Source organism: Oreochromis niloticus, linkage group LG13, assembly GCF_001858045.2.
Source record: "Oreochromis niloticus isolate F11D_XX linkage group LG13, O_niloticus_UMD_NMBU, whole genome shotgun sequence".
Lineage (NCBI taxonomy): Eukaryota > Metazoa > Chordata > Actinopteri > Cichliformes > Cichlidae > Oreochromis > Oreochromis niloticus.
The window spans coordinates 26216485-26230501 of NC_031978.2; positions in this window are offsets into that span (position 1 = coordinate 26216485).

The window sequence follows — 14017 nt, forward strand, 5'->3', positions numbered from 1 at the left end:
CGCCTGCCCGGCCTCGTATGTCTCGTTGGCGGCATGTCCTTTCTGTCACACACCGGTGGATAGCTGCCCTCTGTTGTAGCTCCACCACCAAACAACTCAGTTATTTTTTCCACATCGACCAGCATCATCGGCCCATATAAACGAAAAATAAGTCCAGCTAAGACACAGACCCTTGCCGAGCGATCGGGCGATTAAACACATTTTAGCCACCTCACTATCAGCCAAGCCTGGGTGGTTTTTCACGAAGGGTCGCTAGCCGCGCTAGCTAGCTAAGCTAGCGGCGCTAGCTACCTAGCCAGCCGGCTATCAGCAACACGTAAGAGAACTGTTGCTAAATAAACTACACCTAAACTCCGTTTATATCTGACCCAAATAGAGTGCAGGTCATAACTTCTTACCTGAAATTCAGTTCACCTCACGCTCCTGCCTTCGCTTTCCCTGATCCACGATTGACCTCCGCGTTAGCAAACACCAGTCGCCTGCCTCGTATGTCTCATTCGCGGCATATCCTTTCTGTCATACACCGGTGGATAGCTGCCCACTGTTGTAGCTCCGCGTTATAGCACCACCAAACAACTCAGTTATTTTTTCCACATCCAGCTGTAACTCCGATTCTATGCGAGCATTTGCGAGAGACCGGGGAGGTGAAACTACAGAGAGAGTCCCTCGCTATCCATTTGCAGCCAAGTGCGGCAGCTAGCTAGGTAGCCGGCTAGCTGTCAGGCAGGACCGACGTAGTCAGAGCACTGTCGCTAAATATGGGATGTCTTGATAAAACAAGCAGATATTTGAAGTTTACACACCTAGATTCTCGCCTGAAAATATCTTAAAAGCTTATTTTGTGACCTAGAAACACGAATAAAAGACATATAAAACGAAGTGGTGGCCGCCATTGTTCACTCTGTAGAGGCGTGCTATGAATTGTGGGATATGGAGTTTTCAACACAAGGATAAATCTTTTCGGCTGTACTACTCCCGGTATACCACTAGAGAGAGCCAAGACACCACAAATGAAGTCTGTTTATTTGGCGCCAAAAGATGAATTGGCCTAAATTTGCACTAAAATCTAAATATTTCAAAAACTATAAAAGTTATAAACACCAAAAGTCACACCATACTAGCCCAGCTCCAGCCGCACAAAATGATCTAACATATGTAATCCTAATGTCAAAACTGTTTGGCAGAGGAGCGCGGGAAAATTTTCACTAAAATATTAATATTTAAAAAACTATAAAATTCATAAACACCAAAAGTCATAGCACACCATTCCAGATCCGGCCGCACAAAATGAGGTAACATATATGAAGCTTGTCTCAAAACTGCGAGGCGAGATTCGCTGCAAAATTTCAGGCGGAAACTGGAGAATAATAATAATAACTAGAAAGCGAAAATTTCAGAAGAAATTTTATGTGTGCCTATGCCGCTGCTAATCACTGTAGTTTGCCATTCATACGGCTACAGAGAGCAAAACTCAGAAGAGCAGCCATTCTCCACCACGAACTACAGGGAGTGCAGAATTATTAGGCAAATGAGTATTTTGTCCACATCATCCTCTTCATGCATGTTGTCTTACTCCAAGCTGTATAGGCTCGAAAGCCTACTACCAATTAAGCATATTAGGTGATGTGCATCTCTGTAATGAGAAGGGGTGTGGTCTAATGACATCAACACCCTATATCAGGTGTGCATAATTATTAGGCAACTTCCTTTCCTTTGGCAAAATGGGTCAAAAGAAGGACTTGACAGGCTCAGAAAAGTCAAAAATAGTGAGATATCTTGCAGAGGGATGCAGCAGTCTTAAAATTGCAAAGCTTCTGAAGCGTGATCATCGAACAATCAAGCGTTTCATTCAAAATAGTCAACAGGGTCGCAAGAAGCGTGTGGAAAAACCAAGGCGCAAAATAACTGCCCATGAACTGAAAAAAGTCAAGCGTGCAGCTGCCAAGATGCCACTTGCCACCAGTTTGGCCATATTTCAGAGCTGCAACATCACTGGAGTGCCCAAAAGCACAAGGTGTGCAATACTCAGAGACACGGCCAAGGTAAGAAAGGCTGAAAGACGACCACCACTGAACAAGACACACAAGCTGAAACGTCAAGACTGGGCCAAGAAATATCTCAAGACTGATTTTTCTAAGGTTTTATGGACTGATGAAATGAGAGTGAGTCTTGATGGGCCAGATGGATGGGCCCGTGGCTGGATTGGTAAAGGGCAGAGAGCTCCAGTCCCACTCAGACGCCAGCAAGGTGGAGGTGGAGTACTGGTTTGGGCTGGTATCATCAAAGATGAGCTTGTGGGGCCTTTTCGGGTTGAGGATGGAGTCAAGCTCAACTCCCAGTCCTACTGCCAGTTTCTGGAAGACACCTTCTTCAAGCAGTGGTACAGGAAGAAGTCTGCATCCTTCAAGAAAAACATGATTTTCATGCAGGACAATGCTCCATCACACGCGTCCAAGTACTCCACAGCGTGGCTGGCAAGAAAGGGTATAAAAGAAGGAAAAACTAATGACATGGCCTCCTTGTTCACCTGATCTGAACCCCATTGAGAACCTGTGGTCCATCATCAAATGTGAGATTTACAAGGAGGGAAAACAGTACACCTCTCTGAACAGTGTCTGGGAGGCTGTGGTTGCTGCTGCATGCAATGTTGATGGTGAACAGATCAAAACACTGACAGAATCCATGGATGGCAGGCTTTTGAGCGTCCTTGCAAAGAAAGGTGGCTATATTGGTCGCTGATTTGTTTTTGAATGTCAGAAATGTATATTTGTGAATGTGGAGATGTTATATTGGTTTCACTGGTAAAAATAAATAATTGAAATGGGTATATATTTGTTTTTTGTTAAGTTGCCTAATAATTATGCACAGTAATAGTCACCTGCACACACAGATATCCCCCTAAAATAGCTAAAACTATAAACTACTTCCAAAAACATTCAGCTTTGATATTAATGAGTTTTTTGGGTTCATTGAGAACATGGTTGTTGTTCAATAATAAAATTATTCCTCAAAAATACAACTTGCCTAATAAATCTGCACTCCCTGTATGAGAGTAAGAAAGAAAAGTATATCTTTGTGTCCACCTTTCTCTGTTAATGCCCTACCTGGCCCCCTGGCAAAAGCTTTGCTAGATCCGCCCCTGCACAGTTACCAGCTGTCAGCTACACAAAAAAATGAGCTTGGTGTTTGTCTCTCAGAAACAGTTCATAACTTCCCTTCAACTCATTCATGTCACCTAAGGGTAAACCTGTTTCTCCATCACCTGTTCAGCTCTGATGATTCAGTAAGGATATCTGGTTTGGAACAGCCGTTTTTACAGCTGTGGCTGCAGCAAACATCAGCTGATACTAGAAATTAAAAGCAAATGAATTCTAACAACAGCTGATCAAGCTTAAACGTGCTGCTGTTGTTTAGCGCGATAAACAAACAAGAGAGAAAAGCCGATCATTGATCAGTTTCATGACTGAAGTTTCAACAGGCGAGAGAATGACAGGGGAGGCTTCGTAACGACAGAATAAATCGTAATATTTTCTCTGAATGTGGCACGATTCCGTTTGTACGGCAACTCTATGAACTAACCATTATGAATAAAATAAAGTCCAACGTCAGTAACTTAGCGCGCACACAGCTGTATATAAACTCCCCTCGTGCTAGCTAGCACGCAGTACGATTGTAAAAAGTCAGCACAACGAAAATAAACTACACCTAAACTCTGTTTATATCTGACCCAAATAGAGTGCAGTTCATAACTTCTTACCTGAAATTCAGTTCACCTCACGCTCCTGCCTTCGCTTTCCCTGATCCATGATTGACCACCGCGTTAGCAATCGCCTGCCCGGCCTCATATGTCTCGTTGGCGGCATGTCCTTTCTGTCACACACCGGTGGGTAGCTGCCCTCTGTTGTAGCTCCACCACCAAACAACTCAGTTATTTTTTCCACATCCAGCTGTAACTCCGATTCTATGCGAGCATTTGCGAGAGACCAGGGAGGTGAAACGACAGAGAGAGTCCCCTCGCTATCCATTTGCAGCCAAGTGCGGCAGCTAGCTAGGTAGCCAGCTAGGTAGCCGGCTAGCTGTCAGGCAGGACCTACGTAGTCAGAGCACTGTCGCTAAATATGGGATGTCTTGATAAAACAAGCAGATATTTGAAGTTTACACACCTACATTCTCGCCTGAAAATATCTTAAAGCTTATTTTGTGACCTAGAAACACGAATAAAAGACATATAAAACGAAGTGGTGGCCGCCATTGTTCACTCTGTAGAGGCGTGCTATGAATTGTGGGATATTGAGTTTTCCACCAAGCATTACCGTAACTTTTGAATGATTTGCGCAACCTTAAAAATTCCAAGGGCTCCTGAAAGCAGCGACGCTGTGCGCACCGTTGAAATTGTCATCATTACGGTAATCCAAATAAGGGTACACAGGCTGTACCACTCCCGGCATACCACTAGAGAGAGCCAAGACACCACAAATGAAGTCTGTTTATTTGGCGCCAAAAGATGAATTGGCCTAAATTTGCACTAAAATATTAATATTTAAAAAACTATAAAAGTTATAAACACCAAAAGTCATAACATAATAGTCCAGCTCCAGCCGCACAAAATGATCTAACATATGTAACCCTAATGTCAAAATTGTTTGGCAGAGGAGCGCGGGAAAATTTTCACTAAAATATTAATATTTAAAAAACTATAAAATTCATAAACACCAAAAGTCATAGCACACCATTCCAGATCCAGCCGCACAAAATGAGGTAACATATATGAAGCTTGTCTGAAAACTGCGGGGCGAGATTCGCTGCAAAATTTCAGGCGGAAACTGAAGAATAATAATAACTAGAAAGCGAAAATTTCAGAAGAAATTTTATGTGTGCCTATGCCGCTGCTAATCACTGTAGTTGCCATTCATACGGCTACAGACAGCAAAACTCAGAAGAGCAGCCATTCTCCACCATGAACTATGGTAAAAACAAACACCGCTCACGCTTCACAGATAACAGCTTACAGTTTTGTGTAAAGATGAAGTTACTTCGTACAGCGCCGATTTGCAGACGCTGTGCACACAGGTTCATGAGCAGAAGTCCCATTGTACCACGGCAGATCCGACAATGTTTGCATGAACACGCTTTGAAGCATTACGTTATGGACCACTTTTCACACATGGTTGGTGTACCCAAACAGCCGGCTGTAGCTTTTCAACTCACAGCCCGACACACACCCAAAAAACAGCCGAGAGAGCACAGACTACGCCCGAGAGGCGTGATTGCAGGTGCCGCTCAGGTGGGTCCACCTCCCCTGCAGCGGCACTGCAGACCACGCCCCGCCACACACATCAAACACGTAAAATAAATATTTATGCACTTTTGCATTCACTTTTTGTTTTTTGTTATTTTTACACAGTGTTCTGAATGATGAACAATGGTCTACAGCCAATCTTGTGTATTATTATACAAACTTTGGTTGTAAGATTCAGATAACTATTTAATAAAAGCTAAATATTTTATATGAGAGTAAGAAAGAAAAGTATATCTTTGTGTCCACCTTTCTCTGTTAATGCCCTACCTGGCCCCCTGGCAAAAGCTTTGCTAGATCCGCCCCTGCACAGTTACCAGCTGTCAGCTACACAAAAAAAGGAGCTTGGTGTATATTTGTCTGTCAGAAACAGTTCATAACTTCCCTTCAACTCATTCATGTCACCTAAGGGTAAACCTGTTTCTCCATCACCAGTTCAGCTCTGATGATTCAGTAAGGACATCTCCTGATTTCATCTTCATGCTCCAGCAAACATCAGCTGATACTAGAAATTAAAATCAAAAGAATTCTAACAACAGCTGATCAAGCTTAAACGTGCTGCTGTTGTTTAGCGCGATAAACAAACAAGAGAGAAAAGCCGATCATTGATCAGTTTCGTGACTGAAGTTTCAACAGGCGAGAGAATGACAGGGGAGGCTGTCATAAAGTTCAACATCGGTAACTTAGCGCGCACACAGCTGTATACAAACTCCGTAGTGCTAGCTAGCACGCAGTACGAGTTATTGTAAGTGATTGAAAAAGTCAGCACAACGAAAATAAACTACACCTAAACTCGGTTTATATCTGACCCAAATACAGTGCAGGTCATAACTTCTTACCTGAAATTCAGTTCACCTCACGCTCCTGCCTTCGCTTTCCCTGATCCACGATTGACCTCCGCGTTGGCAAACACTGGTCGATCGGCGGTAGCCTCACCGCCTTGTATGTCTCGTTCGCGGCATGTCCTTTCTGTCACACACCGGTGGATAGCTGCCCTCTGTTGTAGCTCCACCACCAAACAACTCAGTTATTTTTCCACATCGACCAGCATCATCGGCCCATATAAACGAAAAATAAGTCCAGCTAAGACACAGACCCTTGCCGAGCGATCGAGCGATTAAACAAATTTTAGCCACCTCACTATCAGCCAAGCCTGGGTGGTTTTTCACGAAGGGTCGCTAGCCGCGCTAGCTAGCTAAGCTAGCGGCGCTAGCTAGCTAGCCAGCCGGCTATCAGCAACACGTAAGAGAACTGTTGCTAAATAAACTACACCTAAACTCGGTTTATATCTGACCCAAATAGAGTGCAGGTCATAACTTCTTACCTGAAATTCAGTTCACCTCACGCTCCTGCCTTCGCTTTCCCTGATCCACGATTGACCTCCGCGTTAGCAAACACCGGACGATCGGCGGTAGCCTCACCGCCTTGTATGTCTCGTTCGCGGCATGTCCTTTCTGTCACACACCGGTGGATAGCTGCCCTCTGTTGTAGCTCCACCACCAAACAACTCAGTTATTTTTTCCACATCGACCAGCATCATCGGCCCATATAAACGAAAAATAAGTCCAGCTAAGACACAGACCCTTGCCGAGCGATCGGGCGATTAAACAAATTTTAGCCACCTCACTATCAGCCAAGCCTGGGTGGTTGTTCACGAAGGGGCGCTAGCTAGCTAAGCTAGCGGCGCTAGCTAGCTAGCCAGCTATCAGCAACACTTAAGAGAATTGTCGCTAATATGGGATGTCTTGATAAAACGAGCAGATATTTGAAGTTTACACACCTACATTCTCGCCTGAAAATATCTTAAAAGTGTATTTTGTGACCTAGAAACACGAATAAAAGACATATAAAACGAAGTGGTGTCCGCCATTGTTTGACTCGGTAGAGGCATGCTATGAATTGTGGGATATGTAGTTTTCACCAAGCATGGCACCCTTTAGGCCGTACTACTCCCGGTATACCACTAGAGAGAGCCAACACACCACAAATGAAGTCTGTTTCTATGGTGCCAAAAGCAGAATCTTTCTCAGGAGCCTAGAAATTGGCCCAAATTTGCACTAAAATCTAAATATTTCAAAAACTATAAAAGTTATAAACACCAAAAGTCACACCATACTAGCCCAGCTCCAGCCGCACAAAATGATGTAACATATGTACCCCTATTGTCAAAACTGTTTGGCAGAGGAGCGCGGGAAAATTTTCACTAAAATATTAATATTTAAAAAACTATAATAGTCATAAACACCAAAAGTCATAGCACACCATTCCAGATCCAGCCGCACAAAATGAGGTAACATATATGAAGCTTTTCTCAAAACTGCGGGGCGTGATACGTGCCGAAATTTAGGCGGAAGATGGAGAATAATAATAATAATAATAATAAGAATAATAAATCCGACGAATAGTAATATGTGTGCCTCTTGGCATAGGCACACATAATAAATCCGAGGAATAGTAATATGTGTGCCTCTTGGCATAGGCACACATAATAATAATAAATCCGAGGAATAGTAATATGTGTGCCTCTTGGCATAGGCACACATAATAATAATAATAAATCCGACGAATAGTAATATGTGTGCCTCTTGTCATAGGCACACATAATAATAAATCCGACGAATAGTAATATGTGTGCCTCTTTCCATAGGCACACATAATAATAAGAATAATAAATCCGACGAATAGTAATATGTGTGCCTCTTGTCATAGGCACACATAATAATAATAATAATAATAAGAATAATAAATCCGAGGAATAGTAATATGTGTGCCTCTTGGCATAGGCACACATAATAATAAATCCGACGAATAGTAATATGTGTGCCTCTTGGCATAGGCACACATAATAAAACAAGTTCAGCATCAATAAAATCATAGTACCCGCCCAGCAGTATATAAACTCCGTCATGCTAGCTAGCACGCAGTACGAGTTATTGTGACTGACTGTAAAAAGTCAGCATAACGAAAATAAACTCCACCTAAACTTGGTTTATATCTGACCCAGATAGACTGCAGGTCACAACTTCTTACCTGAAGTTCAGTTCACCGCCTCGTGTCTCTGCTCCTCCTGCCTTTCCGTCATCCACCTGCCAGCGTGTTGCATCTGCTGGCCTCCACCACTTGCTAATGTTACTGAATCTGTGGAAGCTCCGCAATAGCCACCACCAAACAATTGAGTTATTTTTACACATCTCCCAGCATCTGGCCAATCCACCACCTTTCAGTGTTTATACCGTTACGGGAAAAAAAAGAAAAAAAGAAAAAAAAAAACCCATCAGCCCATAAAAACGAAAAATCACCATCGGGATGGTGATGCCCGATGGCCAGTCCAGCTATGTGGCCAGTCCAGCTATGCTTCCAGGCACGTTAGTCACACACTGAAACAGACTGACGTGCAGAGGTACAAGGCAGCCCAGGCAGAGAAATGTTGCTTTTAGACTTTGCGACTCGTTTTATTTCTCTATCTGATAAGAAAACTATTCAATCAGATAGTTATTTGTGGTGAATGAAATACGGTTACAGTTTCACGAAGTTTTAAGCACCAAATCCGAAATCCACGAACTACAATATTAAAATCCAAGATTCTTCATTACTTTATACAGAAAAGCTTGACATGGTATGCAGAAAACAACAACAAAAACCCCCAAATACAAATAAACGAACAAAAAGTTTTGTAACTGTCAGTTTCCTTTTAAAATTCTTAGTGCGCGCACATATTCGAACGCCTCGATCCCTTGTGATGCGGTAACTTTGCTTTGATCCTTCCTGACGTGGCAACTTTGCTTTGATCCCAAAACCCATAAATAGGAGCGCTCACCTATTATACTTTATGGCTTGACATTGACCTGACAGCGACTAAAACCCTTTCGAGAGGTTTTGAGAGCATTTTCTGACAGAAACCAAAACAAGTTCAGTTTTGTTTCTAAACCAATTCAGAAAACAAGCAGACACATTACACAATGTCAGCCAACCCATCCTTCGGCTCAGATGAGCGTAAAATATCTGAAGGGACCATTTTGGGAGATCACCACGTGGTAGAGGCTTTCCTTGGAGAAGGAGGCTTCGGTGTTGTAACCAAATGTCGCAATACAAAAAACAACCAGACTGTGGCTATTAAAGTCAACAAGAGCGACCCTGAAATTCTACAACAGGCAAAACAGGAAATTTTCATCCTGGAGCAGCTGCGACACTTGGATCCAGACAGGTGCAACATTGTTGAATGGAACGGCTATTTCCTCGATGGAGAGCGTATTTGCTTAAATTTTGAACTCCTCGATCAAAGCCTGTGGGACTACATAGGGGACCGGAATAACCAGGGTCTCCCAATAAGAGAACTCAGGCCAATTTTGCATCAGATCGCAAATGCTCTGTTCCACCTGGGTTCTGTGGGAATAGTGCATGCTGACCTCAAACCTGCCAACATAATGGTTGTGAATCGCCATGAGTCTCCTGTCAAAGTCAAACTTATAGACTTTGGCATCGCATGTAACACTTCTGCAGTGATTACTGGTGGTACTGTGGGACAATTGGTTATTGTGCACCTGAGATTATGCTTGGCACTCCATATGATGAAGCAATTGACATGTGGGCTCTGGGGCTGGTAGCTGTGGAGCTTGCTACAGGGGTGCCTCTCTATCCTGGGGAAGACGATTATGATGTTTTGAAATTCATAATTGAAACCCAGGGTCAGCTACCAGATCATCTTCTAGAGTCTGGCTTGTACACTAATTGCTACTTCATCGAAGATAACTACAACGAACAGCGCTGGACATTTAAGACCAAAGAACAATTTCAATACGAGACAGATTATCAATCCAAGGAAACTCGATATATAAAACTTAAGCGTCTCGATGACCTCGAACAACTACTGAAGGTAACGCGAGGACCTGAAAATGGCCAACAATTATTTGTCAGGCTAATCAAACAGATGTTGGCCTTGGATGCAAATCAGCGCATAACACCTTTGGAGGTTCTGAAGCATCCCTTTTTCAACACTGGCCTCTCAAGGAGTGCCCCCTGCACTGACATGAATAGCACAGGGGGAGAAAACCTTGTGCTTTCTCAGCAGCCTTCAAGCTGGAAAAGTCATGGATCGCAAAAATTCAACTGCAGTTTCCAAAACTCAGTTGAATATCCTCAAAAAGGACACGTCAACACCTCAGCCAACCCATCTTCCTCTGAAGATGATCTTGAAATATCTGAAGGGACCATTTTGGGAGATCACCACGTGGTAGAGTCTTTCCTTGGAGAAGGAGGCTTTGGTGTTGTAACCAGGTGTCACAATACAAAAAACAACCAAATTGTGGCTATTAAAGTCAACAAGAGTGACCCTGAAATTCTGGAACAGGCAAAACATGAAATTTTCATCCTGGAGCAGCTGCGACGCTTGGATCCAGACAGGTGCAACATTGTTGAATGGAACGGCTATTTCCTCGATGGAGAGCGTATTTGCTTAAATTTTGAACTCCTCGATCAAAGCCTGTGGGACTACATAGGGGGCTGGAATAACCAGGGTCTCTCAATAAGAGAACTCAGGCCAATTTTGCATCAGATCGCAAATGCTCTGTTCCACCTGGGTTCTGTGGGAATAGTGCATGCTGACCTCAAACCTGCCAACATAATGGTTGTGAATCGCCATGAGTCTCCCATCAAAGTCAAACTTATAGACTTTGGCCTCGCATGTCCCGCTTCTGCACTGATTCCTGGTGACCGTGTGGGGACGGTTGGTTATTGTGCACCCGAGGTTATGCTTGGCATTCCATATGATAAAGCAATTGACATGTGGGCTCTGGGGCTGGTAGCTGTGGAGCTTGCTACAGGGGTGCCTCTCTATCCTGGGGAAGACGATTATGATGTTTTGAAATTCATAATTGAAACCCAGGGTCAGCTACCAGATCATCTTCTAGAGTCTGGCTTGTACACTGATTGTTATTTCATCGAAGATAACTACTACGAACAGCGCTGGACATTTAAGACCAAAGAACAATTTCAATACGAGACAAATTATCAATCCAAGGAAACTCGATATATAAAACTTAAGCGTCTCGATGACCTCGAACAACTACTGAAGGTAAGGCGAGGACCTGAAAATGGCCAACAATTATTTGTCAGGCTAATCAAACAGATGTTGGCCTTGGATGCAAATCAGCGCATAACACCTTTGGAGGTTCTGAAGCATCCCTTTTTCAACACTGGCCTCTCAAGGAGTGCCCCCTGTACTGACATGAATAGCACAGGGGGAGAAAACCTTGTGGTCTCTCAGCAGCCTTCAAGCTGGAAAAGTCAAGGATCGCAAAAATTCAACTGCAGTTTCCAAAACTCAGTTGAATTTCCTCAAAATGGACACGTCAACACCTCAGCCAACCCATCTTCCTCTGAAGATGATCTTGAAATATCTGAAGGGACCATTTTGGGAGATCACCACATGGTAGAGTCTTTCCTTGGAGAAGGAGGCTTTGGTGTTGTAACCAGGTGTCGCAATACAAAAAACAACCAAATTGTGGCTATTAAAGTCAACAAGAGCGACCCTGAAATTCTGCAACAGGCAAAACATGAAATTTTCATCCTGGAGCAGCTGCGACGCTTGGATCCAGACAGGTGCAACATTGTTGAATGGAACGGCTATTTCCTCGATGGAGCGCGTATTTGTTTAAATTTTGAACTCCTCGATCAAAGCCTGTGGGACTACATAGGGGGCTGGAGTTACCAGGGTCTCTCAATAAGAGAACTCAGGCCAATTTTGCATCAGATCGCAAATGCTCTGTTCCACCTGGGTTCTGTGGGAATAGTGCATGCTGACCTCAAACCTGCCAACATAATGGTTGTGAATCGCCATGAGTCTCCCATCAAAGTCAAACTTATAGACTTTGGCCTCGCATGTCCCGCTTCTGCACTGATTCCTGGTTACCGTGTGGGGACGGTTGGTTATTGTGCACCTGAGGTTATGCTTGGCATTCCATATGATGAAGCAATTGACATGTGGGCTCTGGGGCTGGTAGCTGTGGAGCTTGCTACAGGGGTGCCTCTCTATCCTGGGAGAGACGATTATGATGTTTTGAAATTCATAATTGAAACCCAGGGTCAGCTACCAGATCATCTTCTAGAGTCTGGCTTGTACACTCATTACTATTTCATCAAAGATAACTACTACGAACAGCGCTGGACATTTAAGACCAAAGAACAATTTCAATACGAGACAAATTATCAATCCCAGGAAACTCGATATATAAAACTTAAGTGTCTCGATGACCTCGAACAACTACTGAAGGTAACGCGAGGACCTGAAAATGGCCAACAATTATTTGTCAGGCTAATCAAACAGATGTTGGCCTTGGATGCAAATCAGCGCATAACACCTTTGGAGGTTCTGAAGCATCCCTTTTTTCAACCCTGGCCTCTCTAGGAGACCCCCCTGCACTGACATGAATAGCACAAGGGTATGAAACCTTGTGCTTTCTCAGCAATCATCTGATTGTTGGGGTTGCCAAAACTCTAGGGAAGCTAGCAATTCTTTTGAAAAAAAAAAAAAGCCCAAAATAATAACAACAACAAAAACAACCAATGAATATGGTCTTAAAATTAGGCACAATTTGGCTTAAATTCCATTGATTAATCTGCGGAGCAGCAGTCAACTTACCATCACATCAGTCCTTCAATCAGACCTACAACAACTGTCTTCCTTCTCTCACCCCAACCGGTCGCAGCAGATGGCCGCCCCTCCCTGAGCCTGGTTCTGCTGGAGGTTTCTTCCTATTAAAAGGGAGTTTTTCCTCCCCACTGTCGCCAAAGTGCTTGCTCATAGGGGGTCATATGATTGTTGGGTTCTCTGTATGTATTATTGTAGGGTCTACCTTACAATAATACATACGGGGGTCATATGATTGTTGGGTTCTCTGTATGTATTATTGTAGGGTCTACCTTACAATAATACATACAGCCTTGAAGTGACTGGTGGTGTGATTTGCTGCTATATCAATAAAATTGAATTGAATTGAATTCAAATATTGTTGTTTGTAATTCTTTATAAATATATATAAATATAGTGCTACTCTTCTACTGTTTAAATTGCTACTGTTTAAAACTGACTCGTTTATTCATACACTTGAGCATAAAAACACACACAGACACACACACAGACACAGACACACACATATACTGTACAGTACCAGTCAGTGCTTACATACTAGTTCTTTCCCCTACTTTTTCATGCTCACTGGTACAAATGCCTGTTACTAGAGCTAAATGCTATCAATGTACTCTCACAGTTATCGAACTGTACAAATGCATACAAAATAACGCTCACGTAAACATAACTGTGCACTAGTTTGCCCTTATTGCTGCAGTGTGTTTCAAATCACTTTGAATAAAGCTCAGCTTCTCTCAAGCTCTCTCTCTGTCTCTCTCTTACACACACACACACATATACACAGTATGTAACGTTTCAGCATCTTGTCTTGTAAGCTTTTAACTTTCTTCTATCCAGCAATGCATATTCCAAACTTAAAGTCTGAATTGCTCCTCCTCTTTCTAGGTTCTAACAATATCTCTTCTTAAGATCTTGATTAAGACCAGAGTAAACTAAATGGATGAATGGAAACTAGGAACAATGTTCAGAGAGTAAAGTATCTCTTATTTTAAGCCTCATCTATTTAAACGACGTGGTGTCTGTTTTGTAAATCATCAACCTTTTACAGCTGAGAGGAAACAGTCAGCTGGAGGCTT